A 24,648-nucleotide genomic window follows, 5' to 3' on the forward strand; every position below is an offset into this window, starting at 1 on the left:
TATACCAAGAAGCAATCTCTGGAGAGGAATAAAAATGATCACACATGACATTCTTATTAGACCTATGATTAAGCCATCACTCCTAGCACCTGATCTTTGGATACTTGAAGGTGAACTCTATTCTGGAAGTAATTGGATTAAAGTTGAGGAAAATATTTATGGATATACCCAGTGAAAAAATGATTCCTATAAATGATTTGTAACCCTAAATCCATCATGAAAGTGGAGTCAGAAATTGTGAAAATCTTACCTCCCCAGATTAAAAAAAAAACAAATGCTAATAATCTGACACAAGGTGTTATATTTTACGTCAAGTAATGAATATAACTGAGGGGACAACCATGTACCACCAGACAACTTGATATTACCAAGAGGAAGTTTGGATTTTCCAAAGCTAGATTTTTCTACTTGTAAACCATTATCATTTTTGAGGAAATGGAGTAATTGTAGGTTTCAGCTTCCCCCTCATTTAATACTTCACATGGGTAAACATTTATATAATAATATAATCATCCTCTAGATACTAAATAGAGACATCAAGAAGACAATATGGATAAATAATACATGCAAATTTAATGATGGATAATCCCCTTATAAAAATAGACAAGATACAATATTTGGAATTACTTCACCTCTTGGTTTTAATTATTGGAAAGACTGGACCAGTTAGAATAACTTTCATATTGCTGAGATAATATTCTAGATGATTCTATTAGGTACCATTATAATATTATTGATCATAATAAGAAAAGAGAGATAACTCATGAATCCTATAGATAGAAAAACATGCACTAGGGACCGGTCCACAGGAATCACCAGCAAATCCAGATTGAATGGGGAATTCATTTAGCAGAGATTATCACAATATATCACTGTTTTTTAACAGCTTGAGAGAACCCTTATCCAAAGCTTACCCATTTAAAGTGGACAATTCAACGATTTATGTATACTTACAGTATATAAGACCCTCCTCATTTTAAAATTTTAGGTAATTTTTATCATCTCTGAAAGAATAGTATCTCTGTAGCAGCTATTGTGCATTACCCCTGCTATGGGTGCATTCCTTCCCCTGCTTCCAGCAAGCCCTATTTGACTGCCTGTCTCTATGGATTTGCCTATTCTGGACATTTAAAATAAATGACAACACACAATGTGTTACTCTCTCTTTTGTGGCTGTGACCAAAAATACCTGACAAGAACAATTTGGAGGAGGAAAATTTTATTTTGGCTCATGATTTCAGAGGTTCAGTGCTTGGTTGGCCAACTCCATAGCTCTGAGCCTGAGGTTAGGCAGAACATCAATGTGTGGCAGAGGAAAACCACTCATTTCCAGGTGGCTGGGAAGTAGAGAGAGAAGAAGGAGCCAGGGGGCCAGATATAGTCCCCATGGGCACATCCCAAAGACTTACTTTCTCTGGTCCCATCTGCCTACAGTAACCACTCAGAATATTAGTCTTTTCAAATTTTTTAATCTATCAAACGTATCAATCCCCTGATTTAGGTTCCGGCTCTCATAATCTAATCATTTTACCTTGGAATATTCCTACATTCAGGAGAGCTTTTGGGATCACCTCATGTGCAAGATATAAAATACAGCTTGTGATTTTGGTGACTAGCTTTTTAAACTTAGCATAGATTTTTTTTTCAGTGTCTATCCATGATGTGGCACATAACAGTGCTTTGTTTTTGTTACAGAAAAATAATCAATTGTAAGGGTATTTCATAATTGCTTTCCTTTTATCAGTTAAAAGGTTACATTTGAAGTTAGGTGTTCTTCAGTGCCTTCTCAGAATATCAGACAGTTGAACACCCTTTGATCAGGATTAACCAAAGAAAAATGCTCATCATAATATGATATAAAAGAATTTAAAGTTTAGACATCCTGCAGTGGGTTATGTTATGTGTAAATTGAAGTTTGTTCCTCTTGTTGAGGAAAACAAAAAGATAGAAATGTGCCAACTAAGTGTTGTTTGTGGGCAATTTTTCTTTGTATTGCTTGTTTATAGACATCTCAAAGAAAAGGCTTGTGTATACCCTTAGATCATGTTGCTCAGAAAATACAGGTTGCCTCTCTAAGGGAAATACAAAGTTAACAATTAGGGCTGGGTGGCTGGGAATGTACCTAAGTGAAAGGGCACTTACCTAATATGTGCAAGGATCTGAGTTTGGTCCCCAGAACTGCAAAAACAAAATAAAACCAAACAGCAAAAAAAAAAAAAAAAAAAGTAATTAGGTGTAGGAAGAGTAGACGTTTTTCACTGTATATCATTTTTTCACATTTTGGATTTTTTGCCATGAGCATTTAAGATATTATAAGCATTTATTCTTGATCTGAAAAAATAATATTATAAAATGTTTAAGCAAACTAAATTAAGAAAAGTCCAGCTCTGGTATTGGGAACTGAATTGGCCATTAACATAATATTTTGTTGTTGTTTTTAGGTATACATGACAGTAGAGTGTATTTTGACATATTATACATACATGGAGTATAACTTATTCTAATTAGGATCCCATTTTTGCAATTGTACATGATGTGGAGTTTCCCTGATCGTGTATTCATATATGAACATTGAAAAGTTATGTCTGATTCACTCTACTCTCTCTTTGGTGACAACAGGCTTATTGGAACAAACTGGACTCTGAAATCAGAGACCTGGATGTACATTCCAACTGTTCTGAATAGTGTTAGACACTTTTTAAATTTTTATTTTTTAATTGAAAGAAAATTATGTATATTTATCATGTATAAAACATAATATTTTGAAATATGTATACATTGTGGAGTGGCTAAAATCTAGTATACAATATCTTCTATCTTGAACAATGGTGAGAGAGTAGATTTAAAGAATTCTCACTTTAGGAAAGTTTTGAAACTCTTTGAATCTTTTAGCTATAAAATGAGGATAATGACTCCTATTATAGATGATAATTTTGAATCTTTATTGTATGAATTATTATAAAATTATATATACGATATAATTGAGAATCACTCAAATATGATTTCCAACACCACTGTTAAAATGAAGTGCTTACATACTTGATCAGAAGGACTTAAGAGTTAACAAGAAATATATTTGAAGACAGTATGTGATACACTAATATTCAATGAACTTTTATGCTCAAGAGTAAGAAAACCATAACTAAGAAAATTAGTTAGAAATCATGGTCAGCAAAGCCATCAGACTTTTGGATTGTTTTGTTTGTTGCCTCAAAAACTTCCTGTTTAATGCAATAATTTGATGCTTGTAATTATACACTAAAGAGAGTATGTGAAAAAACAGTAATGCAATTCTCACAAAAGCTCGAAGATATATTTTCAGCTGATGTTTGTTCTTCACCTGGCTGAAAATTGCTACTAATGGATGCTCATAGATGATGTGAATAATAAAACATTTCCCAAGGTCTCTTTGTGACCTGTTCTTCCGGTGATGGATCCCAGCAGCATCAGCTGAACTGTACTATCCATTGTGAACTAGAGCAATTATCATGAAGGCTATTGCAATGGGGTTTGAAATGGGTTCAATCTAGTTTAAGTGTTCAGACATGTATATAACTGAATGTGACTGCCTTAAAAACACTGTAATTCAATTAATGGATCAATTGATATATTCTAGTTTCAAATTTTAACTAGTAGTAGCCCATGATTTCTCTTCTTGCTTTTCAGTAAAACACCCAAGATTTTTAAAATTTAAAAATAAAAATGAGATGTAAATTCATAGTAAACAATGTCAAGCACATGAGACTAACATTTCTTCATTTTAACAAACAAAAATCACGAATTATGAGTATGAAATCTGTGTTTGGAAACAATATATTACCACTGAGGAGAATTTAAATTCCCAGCCACTATCTTTCCTGCTGCAGGTAATATTTGAGTTATTTCTTTCTGTCCATGTGATGTGACTTGACTTCCTTGTTTAAAGAGTCTCAAGAACAGAAGTAAATATCTCAATCATGTATCACGTAAGAAGACATAATAAGAAGTTGTTATGGCTTAGATGGGGTGTTCCCTGAAAGCTCACCTATGAGAGAATGAAAGATTTGGAGGAGAAATGATTGGGTTATATCCTTAGCCTAATCAGTGAGTTAATCCCTAAAGAGGCAAGGTATAGCTGGAGGAGGTGGGAATTGGAGCATGGATTTGGCATACATATTTTGTATTTGGACAGTGGACTCTCTTCTTTCTAACCATGATGTGAGCTGCTTCCCTCCACTACACTCTCCCTCCATGTTCAACCTCACCTTGAGCCTTGAGCAATAGAGGCATCCTTTTATGGACTGAGACCTCTGCAACCTTGAGCCCTCAATAAATTCTTTCTCCTCTATAATTGTGCAGGTTGGGTCCTTTAGTCACAGCAGCAGAAAAAAAAAACTGACTAAAACAGAAGTGATGCATTACTTTTAAACAAAGTTATATTTGCTAAGTGACTTCTTGTGAAGTTAAATGATTATCTATTTTCTTTCTATGAACAAACTCTATGGGCTACTCAGGAGACTAGCTCTCCTCCAATTGCAATTCTTCTGGAACTTTGTGTCTAGAGTTTACCAGGAATTTATCAGAGTCTGATGTCATAATGGAGAAAGGATATTCTGTGTTGATTCCAACCAATGGTGTATGTATAAAATGTGTACTGATTTGAGAGGTAGGATAGACAGATGTAAAGAGAGAGGTAGAGCTATTTGTCATGTCTTTAAAACTGGACATTGCCATATTGGACATGGTTCCAGCTTCCCTGAACGTGTATCATGAGGATGCTCTGCTTTACTGACTTTTCCTATTGCCCGCAAGGGGATACTGAATTTAAAAAGCTAGGGAAATCTGTTTGGTTAGCATTAGTCCATTAGCTATTATTTCAAACTTAAATAGAATTAAGGCCACTCAAGGGAATTGCATGAGTGATCCAAATTATACTTGGAATAGGAAAATGAAGCATTCTCTTTGTTATCTTTTGTAGTCTCATTAACAGATAATCTTTTGGGCATAAAACCAGGAAAACTCCTTCAATTTTCATGAACCTACTCAAGAATTTTAGTCATTCAGAGGACAAACAAAAAGTTATTGAATATGCTTGTGTACTATAGTCTTACACTGATATTCACAGAAGCACAGGAGCTGAGAGTTATCCTTGACCAATAGTGAGAAAGTGAGGACTTCAGTCCTATCATCTTGAGTTGCTGAGTTCTGTCAGCTATAAGAGCTTGTATGAGAAATCTGAGCTCCAATGGAAAAAAATGTAACATAACTTTCCTATGCACATATATGAATACACCACAGTTAATATCCATACCATGTACATCCTTAAGACTGGAATCCTAATTAGAATAAGACATACTTCAGGTTTGTATAAATATGTCAAAATACACTGTAATGTATAACAAAAAATAACAAATAAAATTTAAAAAATAAAATAATTTAAAAAGAGAATTCTGAGCTCCAGAAAGAAACACAACCTAAAATACGTTATGTTTTCTTGTGAGACTTGGAGCAGAAATCTCAGATAAACAGTACCTAGATTCATGATGTTTAGAAACTGCACATGCTGTTTTTAAGCTGCCAGATTGTTGATAATTTCTTATTCAGCAATAGGAACTAATATACTCTGCAAGTTGTGTATACCGAATGATAACTGAATAGTCATATTTTAAGAGTGTTAGGAAAACAATCCTCAGGAACACACTTTATCTACAGAGGAAGATGACTAATGGCCATTCCACTTAACATAAGGATCCTAGTCCTAAGCAACACAGCAGTAGTATGGTTCAGAAATGAATACTAAGCATTTACTACATCTGCAGAAATAAAAAATATATGTCCAAGAATAAGGTCAGCCACCCTGCAAGGGAAGTTAGCAAAAGTCTAAATATGAAAACTCTGAATATACCTTCCACAATGCCATGAAGAATGGAGACTGCCCAGTGTGCCTGATACCATATTCGGAAGAAAGTGCCATGGTAGAGGAAGAAACAACAGTGAGAAAATTTAACTTAAATGGAAGGATATTCATCTCATAGGAAATAGTTTAGATAAAAAATTTAAACTTGAGAAGAGATAGATATACACTTGAAAAGCACTGTGTATTCTAGTATTGTTGGCCATCATTGCTTTAGAGTATTTATAAAGTTTTCAATTTCTTCCTAGATTTTATGTCTAGGTGCTGTACAGATTATTGAAAGTGAGATATTTAAACAGATAGCTTATATTTTTAGAATTGTTTGTTTCAGCCTACAAGTTTGTCATTGTGTGTCTCCTATGTTCTGTGAGTTTGATGTTTAATGCACATATGTTTATTATTGCTATGTTTTCTTGATGGATTGGCCATTTTATCAATATTTAATGTCCCTGGTCTCTTATGCCAATATTTGGTTTAAAGTTTATTTTCCTTCTTAGTATATTCACCTCCACATTTCTTTTGATTACCTTTTTCATGGAGTATACTTTTCTATTTTTTTCTTTCATTTTCAACCAATACATATCTCTCAAGACTCATGCAAACAATATGTAATAAGATATGAGTTTTGAACCCATTATGGCCATCTCTGCCTCCTAATTGAATGTAATAACCATTGAGAAACTCTCTTCATTTTGCTAATTTGTTTTCTCTGTGACATATCTTCTTTATTCTTCAATTACTTCATTATTGCCTTTTTTATTTTTTAATAATTTTTCCCACTAGGGTACCGTTTTGACTCTTTTCTGATTTCCTTCACTGAATTTCTACAATTTATTTTCTGGATATTTGCTTTGGGAACCTCAGTTAACATGATCAATTTATGCAATCTGGTTTCAATTAAAATTAACTTTAGTTCAATAGCATGTAAAACCCTTCCACTATATAGTTCCACCTTTCTGTTATTCTTTTTTTTTTCATTTTTCTTTCTGTTATTCTTATCTGCAATATGTCTTCCTACATACAACAACTAGAATGATTGTGACAGAGAAATACAATTCTGTATCCAAGAAGATGGACTAATTTTGTTTTTTATAAAAATGGAAAATTGATTCATTTAAAATAGTGGTAGTTTGTTCCAGAATATAACAATAACAATTACCCAAAGAAATAAATGAATATAAGAGAAGTAGAGAAGATAACTTGAAGAAATTTTCAAATTTTTAAAAACTTATTCGCACAGCTTTATATGTCAGTCTGAAAATCTACTCTCAAATATCTTTAAAAATATTTGCAGATTTTGTTTAACTTTTTCTAATTATAAACTTAACAGGGAGATTCCAAAGATTTGTCTCCATTTTTCCCATAAGATATTTTCATTAGTCTAGAAAGAATCAAACACTTGTGAAATAGTTCTATATTGTAAATATGTTGAACTTGGAACATATTTTATACTATTCTATTATGTTATTGACTAACATAATAAACCAGTAAGTTGTTTAGACTTATAAAAACATGTTTCTCTTTTCTTGTAATCCTTTCATAAAAGACTCTGCTGTGTGATTCAAAATGAAATTTGTTATTTTAAAAAAAGTTCAGCTCTGAGCCCCATGGGAATGGATGTACCAGGAACTCTGAACTATTAGAACTTCAAACTATAAAGAACAAAGTTAGGGAACCTAGACTTAATTTGCTTGGAAATATTCAAACAAATATCAGTAAGCATTTTCATGTAGGGACAAAGGTACTTCATGAAATCAGACATCTAACCCCAAGTCCAAAAAAGTACATAAAACAGAAAATCCCCCATGAGGGAAATTTAATTGTTACTTGCTTCGAGTACTGCATTCTTCTAGAGACTCCCTGAGATAGGACATACATGCTATAATATTTACACATTGGAAGTGGAGAGGCTGATGCTTGTAGCAAGCATGGAATTTTGCAACCATTCCATGTTCAGCTTTGGAATTGTTTTTCATTCATCCCCAAATTCCCATTTTCCCATCTACATCCACATCTGAACTCAATCACTAACCTACTTTCTGTGCTTTTAGATGAGTGGTTTTTTTATGTTCTTATAAATGCAATAATACGATTTGGCCTTTTGTGTTTGGCTTTCTCAACATTTTCAAGGATCATCCAGGTTCTATTATATATCAGTAACAACAGCCCTTCTATTGTTCAATAGTAATCTATTATGTGGATAGGATATTTGGATAGGTCATGGACATTGGATTGTTTCTACATTTTGTCTGTCATGAACATTCACCCACAAGACATAGTGGAGACACATATTTTCACTTTTCTGGGGTAAGTACTAGGAATAGAAATACTGGATAATATTATATATTTAACTTTTAAGAAAGAAACTGTCAAATAGTTCATTGAAGTTGAAATGGCATTTATAGTCCTGCCAGTCAGTATTGCAGTAAGGTTGACGTTGCCACATGATTACCAATACTTAGGATTGTTGATCAGTTTGATTAAGGTCATTTTAGTTGTGTGTAATGGTATCTCATTTAGTTGCATTTTACATTTTCTTAATGACTAATGATATTGAGTTTAGAAAGACAAAGTAACTAGAGTAGCAAAAGCAGTCTTGAAAAAAGAAGGATAAATTTGGCAGAGTCACACTATGCAATTTCAAATCTTACTAACTACTGAAATAAATCAATAATGATATTGATAGAGGGCCAACACAATGATCAATGGAAGAGTGTAAAGTCTAGAAATATACCCAGGTGCCAATTGATATTAATTCAATGGTGCTAGAACATTTGGAAGTCAATAGGCAAAATAAATAGATGAATAAATATATAAATATCTATACAGTTTTCACATCTTATTGACAATTGACTAAAAATAGATTATTGGTCTACATGTAAATTAAAAAGCTATAAAATCTTTACAACAAAATATAGGCAATGCTATTTGTAACCTAAATGTATTTCTTTAGTTCTTAGATATGCCTCCCCATAAATATATAGCCGGTGAAAAAAATTTTCATACTGAAATTAAAAATTTCTTTATAATACTTTGCTCTGTCAAATATTCTATTAAGAAAATGAAAAGGCATGTTAGATATTGGGAGAAATATTTTAACAATCACACTTCAGCTGAGGGAATTTTCCAAAATATATAAATACTTTAAATTCAGAAGCAAATAATCACAATTCAATTAGAAAAATGCCTTAAAAATTTGAAGTGACGGGTTGTGACATAGTGGTAGAGCGCTTGCCTACCGCATGTGAGAGACTGGGTTCCATCCTCAGCACCACATAAAAAATAAAGTAAAGGTATTTTGTTCACTTACAACTAAAAAAATTAAACTATTTTAAAAAATTTAAGTGACACTTGAACAAAGATAGAAAATGAAAACATGATTCAACATGATTAACTATTTAAAAAACACAACCAAGAATCCTGACCATATAGCACTGCACTTATTAGAAAAGATATATATATATATATACACACACACACACACACACACACACACACACACACACACACAACTAAGGACATCAGATGTTGAGGAGGATACTGAGAAACTGCACCACTGATGCATTGCTGATGAGAGTGAAAGTACAGTAAGCTTACTATATGACATAGCAATCACACTCTGTGGCATTTATTGTAAAGAAATGAAAACTTATGTCCGCTTAAAAATCTGTAGACAAGTGTTCACAGCAGATTTTTTTGTTTTTGGTAATTATCCAAAATTGCAAACCCAAATGTCATTCAATGGGTGAATGAATGAAGAAATTGTGGTATCTTCATACAATGGAATACCACTCAGCAATAAAAAGAAAACCAACAACGTTTATGTATCTCCAACGAAGTACTCTGAGCAAGAAAAGGCAATACCAAAAAGTTACATATCTTCTGATTCTATTTCTACAATATTCTCAAAACATATATATAAGAAATAAAGAAAAGATGAGTGATCTTCAGGGATTAGGGGTGGGAAGCAAGGAAGATCTGAGTCTTAAAAGGGGATTGGGGAGAATTACTCTGTGGCAATTGAACAGATTTCAGTCTTAACTATGAAGGTGTTTATGTGATTTTATGCAAGTCATGAAATTTCATAGAACTATACAAGCACACAGAAAAAGTGAGGTCACAAAAAACTACAAAACTCTAAGTAAGGTGTGTTCGCTTGTTAATTGTGTCATGTCATCATTTTTCCTGATTTGGATATGCCATGTAAAATGTTATCTCTGGGATAAGTTCACATAATTTCTTAGTACTATTTTTGCATCTTCTTGTAAGTCTGAATATAAAAACAATAAAAATTTAAAAGAAGAAAAAAATAACAAAATTTTAGGAATAATTTCTTCCAGAGGTAACTTACTAAGTGTCAAAGTAGAGGGATTGGTGTGTGGATCTCAAAATTTCTGTAGAGATGAATTTTTTATGTTAAGAATGAACAAGTGGAAGAAAAACAGATGCCTTGGCTAATTACAAGTAAATAACAGTTGAAGTTTTTAAGCTTGTGTGCTTTGAGACTAATTTTTAGAAATTTATCTTTGATTTTAAACTCTTCACAGTTTCTATTCTTTGCAGCTGCTCCCAAAACTAGTTTTAGAGAAGTTCAGGATTTTATTGTGAAACCCCTGAGTTAGATGATTTTCTAGGAAATGCCAAAATTCAGTAGGTAATACCATCTCAGTGGAGGACAGATGCAAAAAAGAGGCTTTTTCTCAACAGCCTTGGGATTTTTAGCCTATCAATCATACAGCTGATTTTTATTCACCTTTTCAATTGCCAAACATTACACTTACTCTTCCCTAGGGTAAGTTCTTTTCAAAAGTGGCACTTCCAAGCTTTTCCTGAATAACTAGTTCGAAGTAGAAAGTGAAGAGAAGTGACTGATTGATTTGTTTTAGGGTGGGGAGGGCATAATTACTGAGGTTTGTAGCCAGTAATTTTTAAGGTTTTTCCATGACCACTTTATATAAAAGTCATTTTAGTTTGAAAATAATGGAAAATACATTTTTAGATCCATACACAAAACAGTTTTGAACAAATTGCAATTGAAACTTCCTTTATGTCACTTTTTCCTCCAGTTCTAAATAGCTTTGTTGGTATAGTGGTTTGTGTGTGTGTGTGTGTGTGTGTGTGTGTGTGTGTGTGTCTATGCACACATGTACATGATTACTCAGGGTTAATAGTGACTATTAGGTCAATAATGCTGGAGCTTGTACTGGGCTATACAAGGACAGACTGCTTTGTCCTAGGCTTATCATTGTAGCAGCCTGTGGGTGTGTCTTTCCTTCCAGAGCCTAGACCAGTTTCCCTAATTCTCCTGCCATGTTTGGCCTGGTTCTTAAGTGCGAGACTAGATTATGCAGAGTTCTGAAAACATTATCTTAAAAAAAAATCAAGAGGACATTTGAAAGAGAAGTCTTCAACCAATCTGTTGTTACCCTTAAGACATCCTTTGTAATAAGGGCACTGCCGGTGAACAGACCAACTTTCTGCATTGTGCATTCCTGGATTTGCTCACTCAGGACTGAAAACCCCAGGTCTACGCAGCAAAGCCAAAATAGGTCTACTCAATTTTATCCAGTTGGGAAGGTTTGTACTTCATAAGGATTTTCTCTGGAGATAGCAACTATTGCTGCAGCTGGAGATTCTCTATAGAAATGGTTCCAAATCCAGATTCAACTTGTGTATTTTATATAACTGCTGAAATTGCCAACCCACAGTCCTTTTTCTAATAGAGAGGTGTGAAGCTGCAGGTTCTCAGACAGATGCTGTTTCTGTCATAAACTCATGAAGGGACATGAAGCCCTCAGCAATTGAAATTCCTATGGAATCTGTGAATTGGAAGCAAGAGCTGAAAAAAGCAGTTAGCAGAGCAGAATCAGACAGCCACATCCTGGGTTTGAGCACAGTTTTGGTTGTATATTCTGGGTTTGAGTACATTTGCGGGTGTATGAAGCAAAGAAAAACAATTAAAAATTTTTTTTAAGAATAGCTTATATAACAGTTTCACATGGGAACCATAAAGATGGAGTCACTATGGCTATACTTACTTATACTTGTCTATAACTATTTCATTATATTTAACTATTGTTCTATTGGCCTATACCTATCCCTTACTTATATTTGTCTGTAACTCTAATTTTATTTAACCTACGAGCATACACTTGTCACCTTATGTTGTCTATATCTTATTGCTAACAAACTTAAATCCAATGTTTTACAGTTATGTGATTATATTATTGTACTATTAAATCTTACTATTACTACTTCTATCTTACTGTTACTTCTTCTGTCTTATAACTAGAAAGGTCTAAGGTCACTTAACATCACTAAATCTATAATGCTTATCTTATAATCCTATTATCCTTTATTTTATTAATCTTTATTTCCTAATCCTGATATATAACCTATAATTTTAATTGTATTAATTAATAACACAACTTTAATTAATTATGCTAATTGTATTATTAATTAATTAATAACTAATAATGAATTAATTAATGATTAATTCAGACTATTACAAAATCATTTTAAATGTTTTCATAAACTTTGCCTCAAATGCATTTTGGTGCTGTATAGCAAAGGGTGTCCTTTTGTTCAGCTGAGGGCCACTTCTGTCACTAAGCTCAAAAAAGACTCAGTTTAACTTTTTGGACCATTTCCTTTTTAACCATGCTTTTATATGGGCCAGAAAATTAAACTTGAGGAAAAAAAAAGTCAATAAAGTGACATTTCTTGCTAAAATTTTGAGCAGAATTTACTCACTTTTCTTTGCATTATAAACTGAACATGTCAAGGAAAGCATAAAAGCAGGGAAAATTCCACTTCAATAAAATGGGAGAAAAGTGCCCCAATCTTGAGTCAGCTTTTGGGTATGGAAGCTGAGTATGGTTGAAACCTCTATAGATGGGCTATAAAAAATCAATTTACATCTTCTCTGATTAACAAAGCATTTCTGTTTTGGAAACCAAATTGGAGTGTGTTGGGGCATTGCTGGGTATGTGTTTTTGTGCTTTGATGCTGCAATGAGAAAGGAAGTCTTAAATGAGGAAGTCTGTAGTCAGGGATCTGTGAGAAAAGCAAGCTCTGCGGCTGGCTGCCAGCATGAAACAGTATTAGAGAAAAATGTGGGTGGCAATTGGTTCTGCAGCTAATGATGCTGGTCAGGTGGAGAGAGAAATGGAAAGTCACTATATGAAAAAATAATGCTGTAAGCCTTGCTCTGGCCACACACCTGTTTAATTAACCTGGAAAAAAAAAACTGTGGCTGATACTAGCAAGAAATTTCACAGGGTTCAGAAGCTGTTTAGAAGATGCATCCGAGATACTCATAGATAAACTCTTTTTCTTTTACTCATGCTAAATGCTAGACTTATAAAAGAATCCCCCAAAGAACAAACTTCATCCAAAATGAGAGATTGTAATGGGCCCTTATGAAGATATGTAAGAGGAACATAAAGAATAGGACAATATACAATAAACATTTCTATTCTGAGTGATAAGGAGGACATTCAGAACTCCCACATTAGCATCTAGCAATTCTAGATACTATACGACCCAAGCAATATTTAAAGCAATTGATCCTAAGAGAGAAGTAAATACCTAGGTGCCAGAAAGGTCATGCCATCCCTGAAGGTCATAAGCTTAAACACTACCACATGGATTCTAACAACAAAATACCTCAGAAGAGGAGATAGAGGAGCTTCAGTAACTATATAGCATAACAAGATTGTTAAATATACTTAAAATAAGGGTATCAGAGAAAGAGAATATAGAGAAAAAGAACAGGCATGTTTAAAGAGAAAGTGGTTGATCCTACCCAACTGAGAAATGATGACTCTTAAGTTTGATAAAACACTATAAATGCTGAGCAGGATTGGTTAAAAAAAAGTCATCTATAGCTAGAAACAACAAAGAAAACCAGAGGACCTCGAAAGGCAATAAAAACCTTAAAAAAATCTGTAATCTTGCAGAACAGAAAAGCCAACAAAACATGATTATATTCTTCCCCAAAGCACATAATACTAGAGAATACTATAATGATATTTTTCAAGTGCTGAGGGAAAATGATGGTCATCCAGACCTTCATGCTCACCTAAAATATAAATTAAATAGAGAAGGTGAAAAAAAGGCATTCCTTATTTGAAAGTATTTACAATCTCATTCAGACTGCCCAATAATATATTTTTACTGCATTCAGCATTCATTCTAATTCTTTCTTTATGTATGAATGCATAAAACATGTTTGTAAAGGTGAAATCCGTTTGCCCCAAATCAGCTGCATCTAGGATTATGGATGTGTTACCGATTGTGCCAGTGGATGCACACACATGAAGTTTACGAAGCAGACAAAAGATGGGTGCCCTCTGCCTTTCTTGAGGATCAGAAAGGCACTAAAGTCTGAAGGGACAAGATATCCACTCTTAGTCATAAGCTCCTTGTTGTGGGAGAGCACAGGGGCAAAGCCCATTTCCTGATGTCTGGATAGTGGTAGTCTTAGCATGAGCTGAAAATGAGTTCTTTTCTTTATTACAGCTTATAGAGATTCTGTTAGCCGATGGTATGTACATTCCAATTATATCATAAGATATTAGAGTTCTGTGACAGTACAAAATTCATGATTGATAGTCACAACAAACAATTATGGGAGTAGATTAGTAATATCAAGAAAATCACTCTTAATCCAATTGTCACAAACTTGGAGAACTCACTTTGTTTCTCTAAGCTAAGTATTATTTAACTTGTCAACAAATCAATAACAAAATATCTACAAATCAGAATGCGATTGACCTGGAGTACGTATAGTTGTGTCCCAAAGTGTGCCCCCTGTAGTTAAATCTGCCTACATGAATTCAAAGTACCTTCTGGAATTAGACACTAAAATTTCAGTGGCTCTGAGGCATCATATTGCAAAGCTACTTTGACAATTTTCTGATTTTCTTGTTCTACTGTCAAAGTAATTTGTGTTATTCTATCTGCTGAAACCAAAAATTGAAAGTGTATCTCTCTTTTGAACTTGTGAGACAACTATCATTCTTAAGTCGCCAGAGGATGCTTACAAAAGGAAACATATTGCCAAATTATAAACTCAGAAGAACTATTATAAAAATGAAAATAGTGCTGCCCCTTTTCCTTTATTTTATACTTTCCTTTAGCTATTTCATGAAAAAGAGAGATAAAACCCTTTAGAATGTAAAGGCAAATTTTACCACTTTTTACTGCAATTTTTTTTGCTGCAAAATTATATAACATCAATCTTTCTTTTGATTATTGACATTTCTTTATTCTGCAATGTATCTAATGGATATTCAGCTATTATTATTATTCATAATCTTGAGTAAAGAGTCACTTCTGCAAAATCACTATCGTTATTCCAATATCAAATCATATTCTGCACAAAAATACCAATGGGCAGTTTTACCAGATTCATTCTTTGCCCTTTGATCTCTTTCTCCAATCTATACTCTAGCCTAGGACATAGTAGAAGCACCCAGGGACAATTCCCCAACACTTCCTTCCTGATATCAAAGAGACTAAATAAATGGTCCTTAGGAGATTGAAGCTCTCTTCAAAGTAAGTCTTTTGTGTTTGTAACCTGCTTGTGTCAGTCTGGTTAACACTAGGAGCTGAGGCTTGGATCTGACATAAAAGAAATCTTTTAACAATCACACCTCAGCTGAGGTAATTTTCCAAAATATATAAATACTTTAAACTTAGAAGCAAATAATCACAATTCAATTAGAAAAATTGCCTTAAAATTTTGAAGTGAGGGGTTGTGACTCAGTGGCAGAGTTCTTGCCTACCATGTGTGAGACACTGGGATCCATCCTCAGCACCACATAAAAATAAAAGGTATTGTGTTCATCTACAACTAAAAAATTAAACTATTTTTAAAAAATTTAAGTGACACTTCAACAAAGATATAAATATAAAAACAGGATTCAACATGATTGAATTGCCTATCAATTTGAAAAATGCAACCAAGAATCCTGACCATATAGCACTGCACTTATTAGAATGGTAAAATATATATATATAGACAACTAAGGACATCAGATGCTGAGGAGGATACTGAGAAACTGCACCACTGATGCATTGCTGATGAGAGTGTAAAATGGTACAGATACTCTGTACCATAGTCTGTTTTTTTATAAAATTAAAATAAAGTAAGCTTACTATATGACATAGCAAACACACTCTGCAGCATTTATTGTAAAGAAATGAAAACTTATGTCCGCTTAAAAATCTGTAGACAAGTGTTCACAGCAGATTTTTTTGTTTTTGGTAATTATCCAAAATTGCAAACCCAAATGTCATTCAATGGGTGAATGAATGAAGAAATTGTGGTATCTTCATACAATGGAATACCACTCAGCAATAAAAAGAAAACCAATGCTCTCAACAACGTTTATGTATCTCCAACGAATTACTCTGAGCAAGAAAAGGCAATACCAAAAAGTTACATATCCTCTGATTCTATTTCTACAATATTCTCAAAACATATATATAAGAAATAAAGAAAAGATGAGTGATCTTCAGGGATTAGGGGTGGGAAGCAAGGAAGATCTGAGTCTTAAAAGGGGATCAGGGAGAATTACTTTGTGGCAATTGAACAGATTTCAGCCTTAACTGTGAAGGTGTTTATGTGATTTTATGCAAGTCATGAAATTTCATAGAACTAAACAAGCACACAGAAAAAGCACATATCATTTAGGTCATGTTTCTTTCAGCTCTGGAAAGCTGACTGCTGAGGTTCAATGAATAAAAGATGGAGGAAGAATAGAAGTTCTTCGGGATATTTGATGATAATTTAGTTTGTGATAATTATTTGTTATGAAATGTTATAAATGGTGGTTGAGTGAGCTCCACCAGAGTGAAATAAAGTGGATAGTATCTCCATTATATACTTGAAAAAGTCCTAAAGTACTTTACCCACTTGTCTAGATAAGTGTGTGCTCAGTATTTTACCCAAGATTTGCCTATCAATTTGAATAAGGAAAACTCTACACATGCAGAGACAGAATTTACCATTTTCTTTAATGGGTAGGCCTTCCATGTTATCTTTGTTAGTCAGTCCTAACAACATCACCACCAAAGACAGGAAAATAAATAGAAAGTATTAAAAATGTAAATAACACAAAACTTCCCATAAACAGGATGTAATGAAGCTGAAATACACCAGAGAGAGCACCAAACACTGTGCCACTGACTGTCACTGATGACAGTTGCCCTGTTTTCTATGTGCCTGTGAATCCTGTGCCTAAAGGATTCTCATCCCAGGGGGCTCTGGGCTTCTGCCACCTCTTTTTTTTTAAAAAAAAATATTTACTTTTTAGTTGTACACAATACCTTTATTTTGTTTATTTATTTTTATGTGGTGTTGAGGATTGAACCCAGGGCCTCGCGCATGCTAGGCGAGTGCTCTACTGCTGAGCCACCAATCCAACCCCCTGCCACCTCTTAAAACATGGATTGGGCTTCTGACTTATCTTTTTACTGTCCTTATTTCTCAGATCCACAGAAGAAAAGTGAAGAAAACAAGTGAAAATACATAAAATTGAAATTATTTTGACCACATAATACATAAAAATAAATTTATCCACAGTATTAAATAAAAATGAATAAATAAGAATCATGATATTTGTTTTTATTTTTTGGGAGCTTGGCACTTTATTCAATAAGTAGAAGCACAAAAATGTGGATGTTCATTTATATTGCTTTTGTTGTGTGGTTGGAATTTAGTAAAGTCTTAAAGAAGGATAGGAATTTTAAACTGTCCTGTAGGAAAAATAATAATTTTTAAAAAATCATATAATTATACCTCATATTTCCCTTATTGGAGTTTCTGTATTACGTAAACAATAAAAATGCAAACATTTATCCAGAAGACACTTGTCAAAATATGATTTATGATGTATAATAAATAAATTTCCAAATTTCAGGAAGAATTAAACTGAAATTATTAATTATTGATTGACTATTACAAATCTAGTGAAAATAATCTTTTAAAAGAAGAATAAATGACATGGAAAATTGATAGCTATAATATCAAGTAAAAACGTATGCAAATTATGGATACAGTGGTTTCTAAGTTGCATGAAGAAATTAATGCATAATGAAAATACTGGAGGGAAACACATCAAAATCTCATTTGTTTTAGCCTTTAGGTGGGGGATTGTTGATTTGTTTTGTTGTGGGTGTCTTTTTTTTTACAGAGAGAATGCATTAACTTTATAAAATAAGTTTATTTCATGATTGATGAAATAATCAACATAGTATTCAAATATCTTATCTTTATGAGCCATTACACACAGACATTAAACTTATTATGACAATTCTCAGCCCAATAGATCTAGAATTAAAGGTCCAAGTGAGCACAGTGCTTTCTAACCATCAAGATGGTTCTTAAACCATAATGCTGATATTGCCAGGAACCATTGGATTGGATCTATTGAATCAGAATCTTCTGGAGAGGGTCCCTGAACCAGTGGTCGCATAGGGCTTTTCAGTGATACTATTGTGAAGTGGGTTTGAAACTATCGGACAGGACAGGAAGAATAGCAGGGATTCCCAATTAAAGAGCATTAAAAATTCTGAAGTATACATTGAGGAGTTGTGGAGGACTGCAGAGGTGTTCAAAGGGCTGATCAAAGGTGTCTGAAACATGGCACAATTCCACAAGTTTGGGAGCAACTATTAAAGCATTATCATGGAATTATTGTTTCAGGGCTGAGGAAGTCTGAAAATTGTAGCAAGGAAGGGATCCCACTGATCCAGTTATTTTGGACACAGCAACAAAAATCTGACTAATACTGATAGATGCTATGTGAATAAAGTGTTTTACAGTGTTAAATAAAATGAGATCATATTGCTTCAAAATTGAAGAAATAATGATATGGGTTCTGTAGTAATTCTTATGTATTTCAACCTTATGCCACCCTAGCTTATTACCTTTTAATTATGTGGCAGGAATAATAGTATGTGCTTACCAATTTTGCTGTTCCTCTTCTCCTGGGAATGCAGGAAGATCTCCGGGCCCCCTGACAGATGGTGAGAGTCATGTTTCTACTTCTGTCGAAAAGGCTTTGAGTTAAACAGCTTTGTGTTACTTAAATTCAGAGGTAATTAAAAGTGAAAGCAAATGTTTTATCCCCTAGCTCTTCTGGGTTTGCTGCAGCAAATAGAAAACTACATGTTGAGGTGGTGACAGGAAGAGATTGAGGACTCTCCATTCACCTCAGTCCCTGAGTAATTCAGAACACTATCCATCAACCTGCATAGGAGATTATTATGATTTGAATCTGAATGCCCCACCAAGGCTCATGTGTTAAAAGCTTGGTAATCAATGCAGTGATGTTCTCAGGTGGGGATTTTGGAAAATGATTGCATCATGAAGGCTTTGACCAATCCACTGATATTAATAATTTGATACCATTGTTGGGAAGTGATGGAAACTGTAGGAAATGGAGTCTACTTAGAGGAATTATGGCACTGAAGGTATGCTACTGAAGGATATATCTTATCCCTGGTCCCTTCTTCTCTTTTTCTGCTCTTCAGCTGCCATGAGCTGAGCATCTTTCCTCTACCATTCACTTCTGCTGGGATGTTTAGGCTCCTTGAAGGCCCAAAGCAGTGGAATCAGCTGCCCATTGACTGAACCGTCTGAAACCGTGAGACAAAATAAAATTTTTCTCCTGTAAGTTGTTTTTCTCAGGTATTTTGGACACAGCAACAAAAATCTGACTGATACTGATAGACAGTATAAGCACAAATAAGCCTTTCGTAAAAATCTTCATTGAATTGTTACTACAACATACTTTCATATCTCCTGAAAGAAAGGCTGATATTACCAGTTTTGATACATCTTGTTAGATTGTAAAATCTCAGTGCTGTTTCCATTATTGATAACACTTTTCAAGTATTTTAATATTCATTCAAGATGAATGAAAAAGAATCTGCATAAGTGTTCATTACCTTTTATAGTTATAAAAGTTAATTGCACACCAAATACTGGTCAAATGTGATTAAGCTTATATATTGTGTACTGATAATAGCAAAGCAGTATTGACTGAGACCTGGTCATCATGTTAATCAGAAATGAAATGTGCCAAATGAATCATTATTTCCAATAAGAAACACATATTTCCTGTTCAAATATATCTGTAATATTCAGGAAAAAAATGGTTATAACTGGTTAATCACAGAGTTCAAGGAATGATCAAAAGGACAAAAAAAGGGCAATTACATGAGACCTTTCAAAAGGAAGGCCTGATATGTCATGGTTAGATAGCCTTCACCTCTGGGAAAAGCACAAATCAGTCCAATTTCTAGAGACAGTTTTTTGTTTTTTTTTTTAAATCAAAACCTATGTTTAGAGTAATCTTTTTAAGCCATCATTACAATTTTATCATGCAGTTTTAGCTGAGATTGCTTTTCCTGTTTGAATACAAAAATTCATAATCCTTTACCTAATAAAATGATTATCTCCGGGAATATTTTTGGTTCCTGATTGTCTTTCTTAAATTCACAGAAAGTAGATGCAACAGAGGCCAGTGGAGGGCTGTGGGTCTCCTGGGCATCTTCTCAGCATCCCCTATTTTGACCTCTTATACCTCCATTCAACACACTTGATGCTACTTTTTCCAAATTAGAAATATGGTTTCCAAACTTCAGTGACTCAGCGAAGAAAGGCTTGTACACCTGAATTTTACAAAAATGATTCACAAGCAATTTCATAAAGAATAGAGTACAGGAAAAGCAAAGCAATGTGAATTTCAAATTCGAGGAACTGGACTTCAGTTTTAGTTGTTTGAGGGATTAGATCAGTCATCTGAAGCCCAGCAAACAGTTCTCCCTTCAGTAATCAAGTGTGTTCCAAAAGATGTTTCAGGAGAAACACAGAATCATGGGATACTATTACAAGCATCTGTTTCCAGAACTTCAACCATCAATAGTCAATGGTCATGCCAGCTTTCAGGATCCCTGGGCACTGTGATCATTCAGAACTCATGCAAGACTTCCCAGTTCCCATTGCCTTTAGTGCTGATTTGAGTGATATTTCCATAGACAATTTAATGACTGCCTGTGGACACTATCCTTATTGATTTTCTTTTTAAACAAGAATCCTCTGTTATCCTTATATTAAAACTTTAAACTTTAGGATACTCAGGATTAAATGATGTCCCAAGGGCAATGATTGTGTATTGCTATTCAACAATAACCTGTGTGAATGCCTTTCAAAATTATATACATCTGCACAATTGTTGGTGAAAAGAAAAGGTGAATTTACTTAACAAAATTCCTCATTATCAAAGCTGCCTAAATACCCATCCAGTACATTCCAAAGCGACTTGATATTACTGATGTTAGGAAAAGACTTGGTGAGTTTACGGTGACGTATTCAACATTATTAATTTAAAATTAAACCCTCATATTGTTTAAACAGGGCACTATCTTCTGTATGGACATTTTCATTCCATCTTTTGTGAAGTTGGAGAGATTAGAAGACATTTAAAACTTTATGGGGGACTGTGTACATGAACAAGAGAATGGACCATGGATGATTCCAATCATGCCTAATAAACCTACTTACATCAGAAATACATGGTTGGTGAGACTGTGTATTGCAAAGACTAAGAATGTATGAAATGAAAAAAATGGGAAATTTTCAAATTTTAGACACACTTAATGCTAATGATTTGAGCTTTTACTAGGAACTGTGATGTAGAATCTCTATAGAAAGCCACTATCATTTCCAGAAACAAGAACAGCCTTAATGCTTCTATTCATGATTTAAACCCTATTTGTTTTTATTCATGAACTTTTATGCATGCCAAAGTGCTACAGTATGATTTGTATGAAGTGCTTATTATTGCTCTAAAAGTACTAAACCATAGACCTTAGACTTGTGCCTTTTTAAAAATGATGGGTGAGGACATAGACTTAATTTATATTTCCTTATGGTGGTATCTAATGGTTGTCATGGTGCCTCATGTTTATATAAATGGGGAAACAAAGTCAGTCTTTTCTGAAACAAAGTGAACTCTGCTATGATCTAGTTGTTTGTCAACAAGGTCAAACTTTGGAAATAAGAATTTACAGGAAATAATTTCCATACGTGAAATGAGATAACCCCCCACACTCCTCCAACATTTTAACAAAAAGGAGAAAAAAAAATAGCCTCTGACATCCAGGTGGCATTTCATAGTAGTGAGTTTGTGACTCTGATGAATCAGGACAAAAAGAAGATCACCCTGTAATCATGTCTGAACACACAGAAACATAAAAAAGGAAAAACAATTATACAAATGCATAAGTTTTCAGAGGACATAGGGACAAAGGCACACTCCCACATTGTTGATGGGACTGCAAATTATTGTAATCATGCTGGAAAGCAGTATGGAGATTGTTCAAAAAACGAGAAATGGAGCCATCAGATGACCAGCTATCTCACTCCTTGGTATATATCCCAAAGATCTAAAATCAGCATACTATAGGAATGCAGACACATCAATGTTTATAGCATGCTCTAATAGCCAAGGTATGGAATCAACCTAGGTGTCCAGTGGATGAATGGATAAAGTAAATGTGGTATATATACACAATGGGGTATTACTCAGCCATAAATAATAATTAAATTATGGCATTTGCCAATGAAGGTGGGATTGGAGACTCTCATTCTAAAGTAAATAAACCAGACCTAAAGAGTCAGATGTTTAATGTTTTCTCTGGTATGTGGCAGCTAGTTTAAAATAAGATACAAAGAAAAAAATAGAGAAAGAGAAAGAAAAAAGGCAGGGGGTGGCAGTAGTCAGGAATTCTATTAAAATAGAAGATCAGTGAAGTAGTTGAAGGGGATTGAAGGGAGAGGGAGGATGGACAGGGTAAGGCAAGAACAGTGGAATGAATCTGACCTAACTTTCCTGTGTACATATATGAATATACCACAGAGAATTCCACCATTGTATATATCCTCAAGACAATAATTAAAAAAAAAAACTATAAGTAAGAAGCAGAAAGATCAGCACAGTATGGGGAAGGGACCAGCAGGAGGGAAGAAAATGAGGAAAGAGGAAATATGGGGGACTGAATTAGAGCATACTATATTCCATTGTTTTTATAATTTATGTCAAAGTCAAACTTAATGTTATATATAACTTTAAAAAGCCAATAAAAAGAAAAAATCCAATGCAAAGTGACCATATACCCTGTCTAGTATGTGTGACCAGTGCTTGCTGACCAATCACAGCTCAGCCTTGATTTACTCCTAAGTCTTACAGAGAAGGGTCGTGAGGGCAATTACAGAATCATCCTGGGTCCCTGCTCCTCTTATCTGGCTGGTGGACTAGTGTGCAGGTATCATTTGTCCACTAGAGGAAACTTCTGGGACATAGAGGCCAGCCAGGTCTGCGAGGAGTTTATTAAGCAGTGGTATTTAGTAGGTCTTCTCCAACAGGTGACCCTCGAACAGACTTGCCTGGGTTCAGCATCCTCAACCTCACCTAGTTTCCGGAGATCTGCTTGGTGCTCCTTCCTCTGCCTAGCGCCAGGGGGCACAGTCCAGCTCCTTAACTCTGAAGATCAGACTTTGGCTCCGCTCTGGGGACACACAATTCTGCCAGCTCTGTTCTCTCAGACCTTGGATTCTCTTAGGCCTTCCACATTTGAAACTCTTCTCTTTCAACCCAAAGAGGCCACCTCCACATGTCCCTTGCACACTTCCATCTCAATGGCACAGTTTCACCAAGAGCAATTTCAAATGGTAGGAGAAGCTTTGGGGAGCTTTGAGCACAAAGGAGTTCTTTTGCGTGAAAAGTGGCTTAGAACAAAATTGAAGAACTTCATGAGAGCCTTCATCTAAAAGAGACACATTTTGCATATGAAAGGAGGCGTTCATCCCGGGTTCCTGGTGCGGATTAATTGTGCTGGTTTTTTAATTGTATGGTTTGACAACATTCATCAAGATCCCACATTATGTCAAAGCCAGCTGTATGCCACCCACTTTGGCATGTCTTTATATCAAAGCCTTTTTTTATTATCTCTCAATATTCTTCCCAAGAACATGATTAGTCTTTTACAGTGATTATTTTATATTTGCCTCCTTCCCATTTTTCTATTACTCTTCATTTTTACCTTACTTTAAAGATTGAGTGGCCATAAAACAAATAATTCGCTTTTATGTGTTTATTCTGTGCATATCTTGTCCAAAACAGTAAAAACTCTATGGAGGAAAGAAAAGTTAACTAAATAGTTTCTTTTTTTGGTGGATCTTTAAAAGTACATTTACAAAATAGCCTTAGTTACTATAGCTACAAGCTAAGGAAAAAAAGACTTTAGTTCTAAGCTAAAAGACAAGATTTCGGTATAACTCAGAGTTGTTAAAAATCAGTTTACCATACAAAAGTAATGTTCAAATATATTTTGGTTTTTATAAGACTGTTTAATTGGTTTTTTTTTCCAGATTCAAAGGAACCAAAATCCCTAAGTTATCTTTATGAGGTAAAGAATCATTTTTTGTGATGTGTTTAAAATTAAAAAAAGTATATTTACAAATTGTGGTTGATAACATGGAATGATATTGGATATATTTTTTCAGAGTTTAATTTCATACCATTCACAGAATACTAAATAATCATACACAGATAATTTATTAGCAAATATATTATCTATACTTGTATGTAATATATAATATATTTGTATATAATATTTGTAAATCCTTACATAACTTTCAGGTCTTAGGCAAAGAATCAAGTTAATTAATAAATAAT

The sequence above is a fragment of the Ictidomys tridecemlineatus genome, chromosome 2, assembly GCF_052094955.1.
Source record: "Ictidomys tridecemlineatus isolate mIctTri1 chromosome 2, mIctTri1.hap1, whole genome shotgun sequence".
Taxonomy (NCBI): domain Eukaryota; kingdom Metazoa; phylum Chordata; class Mammalia; order Rodentia; family Sciuridae; genus Ictidomys; species Ictidomys tridecemlineatus.